The sequence below is a fragment of the Eschrichtius robustus genome, chromosome 14 (assembly GCF_028021215.1).
Source record: "Eschrichtius robustus isolate mEscRob2 chromosome 14, mEscRob2.pri, whole genome shotgun sequence".
Classification (NCBI taxonomy): domain Eukaryota; kingdom Metazoa; phylum Chordata; class Mammalia; order Artiodactyla; family Eschrichtiidae; genus Eschrichtius; species Eschrichtius robustus.
Genome location: NC_090837.1, coordinates 6,326,289 through 6,332,288, shown reverse-complemented (window position 1 = coordinate 6,332,288; position 6,000 = coordinate 6,326,289).

Sequence of the window (6,000 nt, the reverse complement as noted above, 5' to 3'; positions counted from 1 at the left end):
ATTCTTCTGTGTGAAGGAAAAGCCCTACTTCTCACCTTCCCCATCTCTTCTGTATGGGTCAGGATAAGCAGTGTTAGCTGCTGTAACAAACAACCTCCACATCTCTGGGGCTGCAGAGCCGTCAGTCAGCAGGCTCTGCTCCACACAGTCACTCAGGGACCCAGGCTCCGTCCATGCTGTGGCTCCTCCCTCCTTTAGGTCCTTGGAGTCCTCTCCATTCAGCCAGTGGCTGGAGAAGGTATGGTATGCAGGAGAAGTTCTACAAACTGGGTCTAGAAGTAGCACACGTGGATCCCACCCACATTCCAGTAGCCGGAACTCAATCCTGTGGCCACACCTAACTGCCCAGAAGCCTGGGGAATATAGTACAGCCTTGTTCCCTGGAAGAAGAGTGGAACTTCAAAACTAGTGAGCGTTAGCAATCTTGCCGCACTTAACCTACTTTCCCCTCTTCTTTTCGATATCTCCTCCCTGTTCTTGTTCATCTCTGCTAAACACTGGTGTGTCTGGTTCAGGCATCCATGTTCACCCCGATGTAGCAGGTAATCCTTACCTCTTCCCAAACCTCCTAGCGTCAGTTTGCCAACTTGCTGATCCCAAGTGTCAGAGATGTTCTTTAAGTTAGGCTAGAGTGCATGTTCATTCTTGTGCCCCACGTGGGCACATGTGTGTGTGCAAAATATTTATCCAAACTTTGCAAAATATAAACAACGTGGCTAATTGCAGAGAGACACGGTCTAGTTTGAGAATCCATCCATCGATCCGTCCATCCATCCATCCATCCATCCCTTTGTTCAAACAATAATTAGTGAGCCCACAGTATACAGAGCACTGTGGTAAGTGCTGCGCAGGAAGGGGGGGGGGAATTTACAAGGCATGCTCTCTGCCTTTGTGAAGTTTGTAATCTAATTGGGGAAATAAGAACTAAACACACACGAAGCCAGCAAAAATGCCAAGTCCACACATGCAGAGACAAGTAGGGATCATTCAGGAGTGAAGGCAATGTGGGCCTTCTTTGCACGCACCCCGTCTCCCTCCTCCCCCCATGTGCACACGATGCATCGATTCATTTTTGTAGGCAGTGGCTTTCTTGCCCACCCCCTCCATGAATTTTCCTGTCCTTTTCCTCCAGTCCTTCACAACTGGTCTCTTTCATTTTTCCCCTTCCATCTCCTGTGTCTTGTCTCCCTTTCTCTGTTTATTTCCCCTCACTCTTCTCTCTGGGTCTCTCTCTACATTCTTCCCTTTACAAAGAGCACCTTGAGTTTGTGGTGGCCTCAGGGCCTTTGCACCTTCAGTGTCCTCTCTGAGGAATGCCCTTCCTCAGGCTCTACTCAGGGCCAGCTCCTTTCACCATTCAAACCCACCACCCAAGGGGCTTCCTTGACTCCCCTCACCACCCCATCAACAGCAGCTCCATACTGGTTATTCTCTATCCCACTGTATTTGTATAGTATTCATAGGTCTCTGAAATTATCTTGATGAACTATTTTCTCTCCCACCCATCTCCAGCCCTGATTGGAAATTCCATAAGAATGGGGACCAAGTTTGACTTGTCCATGGCTGTATCCCCGATGCCACACATACAGTAGGTGCTCAATTAATAACTACTGATTGAAGGGATAGCAGACAAGAGGTCCTCTCCCTTTCCCTCAGTGTCTCGGGACTGAACTGGGAGCTTTGCTGAGCTCTCCGCCCACAGCCATGCCCTCCCTCAAGTCTGGTACCCAGACTCTGCCTCCCCGGAGCCCCCGGGCATCACGCCAGGAGCCTGGAGCCTTTCCTTTGCTTCCTACTCGATGCCCTTGGTCTCCACTTTCCGCCGCAAACCACACAACCAAAAAATCTGCCCGGACTTGTGTCTTCCTTGAGGAATGAATAGAAACGGTATTTGTTTGCCCTTCTCTGCAGTGTGCTCACCCCGGGGCCCTCGCTGGGGGGATACAGGGCCCCTGGCAGCTTTCCCTCAGTCCCTCTGAGGTGCAGAGAAAGAGCTCCAAGTTTGGCAGGAGCTGGTGAAGAGTTTGTTCTCTCCTCTGCATCCCTCTCAGCTACTCTGGCTTCCCTTTGGCTCTACCCAGGCTAGACTTAGTCTTATGTATGTTTAATGTGCACAGATATCCTGTCTGCTTCTTTATTCAGATGTAGCTGAGAACGACCGTCCAGTTAAAGAGTGTTTGCCATACCGGCTCGTGAAAAGCCACAGTGTTTTTTGGAGGACTTTTTTCTCAGCATAACAACTTTTTCATCCCCTAAACCCTCTAAATCAAGAAGCGATGTTTTGGCATTATGGATCCAGGCACACATACCCACCAATTCACGTGACATCATGCTTTCTAGTCAGAGAAAATCATTTGAAACCCATTTGGATGGTGTGCCACATTTGGAAAACCCCAAAACATTTTGCCTTGCGTAGATTCGCCAAAAGAGAGGCGTGAAGAAGGGGCCGCCTCCACAGCTTTTAGTCTGCTGTGCGTGTGGGCCCCGGGTCCACATGTGTCAAACCCTAGAGATATTTGCGTTTACTTTTAAGTGCAGCTTGTGAGCAAGACAACCGTGAACCCCTAAATTGAAAAAATGGTAACAAAAGTGGTACAGAAAGATGAATGTATTGGGACTTCCCTGGCAGTCCAGTGGTTAAGACTCTGTGCTTCCATTGCAGGGGGCGCGGGTTTGATCCCTGGTCGGGGAACTAAGATCCTGCATGCCGCGCGGCACGGCCAAAACAAACAAGAAAACAACTGGCCTGAACGCTTTGAAACTGTCAGTGTCTAGACAGACATAGAAAGGCAAGGGATTATTCTAGAAGAAAGGACAAAAGAGAAATGACTATTGAGGGTGTGAAGTGACTCATGCTCTTGTCCGAAAATGATTATCAAAGACTATAAAGATCTGAGATTTCACCTTCCCAGCCAGCTAAGAAGTTAGTCTGCCACTGTCGCCTGGGCCCTGGCAAAACACAGGAGATTGTGGTGTCAGAGACAGGATGCTGTGACTCACAGCCCTCACAGTGGACAGAGTGCCAGCATTTTCTCCTGCCATTTTTCCCGAGCCCCAGGTCCCACAGCGCCACTCAAAGAAGGCCAAGTGACACCCGCCCACACAGTGCCTTGCATTATAGCAGAGGAACCTTGAGGTGAAGGAACCCGAATATTTTATAATGGACAGTAAGCCTGCCTGATCTTCCCCCGCCCGCCCCGGACCAGAGGGAGATATTATCTTTCTTATACTGGACAGTAAGCATGCCTACACTTGGCTTTGGAAGGACACACTATCTCTACCTTTCCAGACAAAGGGCAGCCAGGGCTTCTGCTCCCAAGATGTGCCGAAACACAAGAGACCCCTGGAGAATTGACCCCCAGCAATGACAACTAAGAACGTCATATGCTTGGGTGCCAGATTGAAAAAGAAAGCAGCTTTCAAGGACATCATTGGGATAATTGGGGGAATCTTGATATGAAATCAAGGCTATATAATATCATTGCATTGACAGTTGAGGTGTGGAGGAGAAGGGTGTTTGGGCTTTCATGATATTATTCTTTCAACTTTACAAAACAAAAATTGGAAGGGGACACGGCTTCCCCAAGAACACGCAGCTGGCCCGGGGCACCCCCCCTCTCATGACTTAAAAGACTGTGTTTTTACTACACTCTGTCACTGATTTTATCCCTGCCCTGCCTTAATTAAGTGCTCTGAAGACATAAATAGGTTTTTTGTTTACTCAAGCTTGGGAGAAGCTGGCAGAAAAGGTCTTTTCAGCTAAAAGCTCCGTAAACCCTGAAGGTGTGAACCAGTAAGTTAACAGCTGCACAAACCCTTTCAGCTGTGGGCGCCTCTGCGTGTGGCTGTGAAGTGATGCAGTCGACCCCCTTCTGGAAGGAGAGAGGGGAAGAGTAGCAGGAATACCAAGCCGGGAAGGCAGCCCGCAGACCCTTAAAGCAGAGTTTTAATGATCTCGCTCAAGACATTGAGAATCCTGAGGCTGGTCCGGACCCACGCATTCAGAGGTCAGCAGAAGAACGCGGTCCCGGGTCCAGATACACTCTGGATGCATTTTGTCCTCACTTCCCTCTCCTAGCGGGGCAGGTTGTCAAGAGCTTGTCCTGGCGCGGACCTCGGTCCCTGCCCTCTGTGCACGGGCCCGAGGGCGGTGAGGCCAGAGCAGGCCCTGACCCCCAGACAGACAGCTGCTGCAGAGACAGAGCCGCAGGCTCAGAGGACGCACTAAAAATGAAGAGGTGAGTCACTGGTGAAGCTATGTCCCGGCGGGGACACCTGTGGCTTGCGCTGAGGACTGAGCAAGGGCGCTATGGAAAACTCTCAGGCCAGATGGCCAGCAGGGGTGGGCACGGCATCCACTGGCCGGGCCCCAGGGCTGGACCTGGCTGGACTCACAGCCCGAATATTATCGTCATTGTAAGGCACTGGGCCTCTCACTGAAAACCTATTCCATCGGATCCCATGCCCTTGGGAACAAATCTAATGGGAGAAACACACTCACAGACAGAGAACAGACTTGTGCTTGCCGAGGGGGAGGGGGGTGGGGAGGGATGGAGTGGGAGTTTGGGGTTAGCAGATGCAAACTATTATGTATAGGATGGATAAACAACAAGGTCCTACTGTATATAGTAGGACCCTACAGGGAACTATATTCAATATCCTGTGATAAACCATAATGGAAAAGAATATTAAAAAAGCATGTGTATATATATATGTATATATATATATATATGTAAAACTGAATCACTTTGCTGTACAGCAGAAATTAACACAACATTGTAAATCAACTCTACTTCAATAAAAAAAAAAATCTAATGGGATTTGTCCAGAGTTTATGATAACAAAGCAACTGTTTCTCACCTCTCAGCCCTCTGCCTCTCTGAACTCCAATTGAAGTCCTGGTGACTACCTTCAAACACTAAATAATGTTTGATTACTGTTATTTCCTGGATTCCCTAAAGGTAGACAATATCTGTGCACTCTGCACATAAAAGATAAAGACTTGGGCTTCCCTGGTGGCGCAGTGGTTGAGAATCTGCCTGCTAACGCAGGGGACACGGGTTCGAGCCCTGGTCTGGGAAGATCCCACATGCCGCGGAGCAACTAGGCCCATGAGCCACAGCTACTGAGCCTGCAAGTCTGGAGCCTGTGCTCCGCAACGGGAGAGGCCGCGATAGTGAGAGGCCCGCGCACCGCGATGAGGAGTGGCCCGCGCTTGCCACAACTAGAGAAAGCCCTCGCACAGAAATGAAGACCCAACACAGCCAAAAATAAATAAATAAATTAATTAATTAATTAAAAAAAAAAGATAAAGACTGAGCTCACATTTCACCTCCTTCTCCTTAAAAAAAAAAAAATATATATATATATATGTGTGTGTATGTGTATGCGTATGTGTGCTTATATACATATATATTCAATATATTGATTATATGTTGATATATTGATTATACATACACACATATAAATTTAATATGTTAATTACTTTGGTCGCTTTACCTAGAGAGGAAGTGAGGTGCTATGATTAAGAGCAGGGGCGGGCCAAGCCTGGAGAATTTTTGCTGGCATTGTGCCGAGGACTCAGCCTGGCGCTGGCAGGCCTGGAAGCTGACTCTAGTTATACTTATATTTAATCCCAGTAGATTTAATCCTCATTTAATCCCTTTATTAATATCCCCGCGTTATGGACGGGAATGCTTAGGCACAGAGAGGGCATGCAAATCGCCCAAATCACACGGGGCTGGGATTCAAACCCAGGCAGCTGAGCATGCCGACAGCAAGAAGATCCCCTTTCCTTCGAATGGGAGCTCTCCTGGGGGGCGGGCAGTATTTACAGCTGTGACCATAGCCAGCGGTGAGGAGAACCTGTGCCCCATGGACCCCATCGCCCCACCCAGGGGTGCACCCCATTCCTGCCAGCAAGAGCTCCCCATCTGGAATTTGATAGAAGCTCCTGAAATAAGAGCAGACGGCTCTGATCTGCCCGCAGGCCCTGCATTC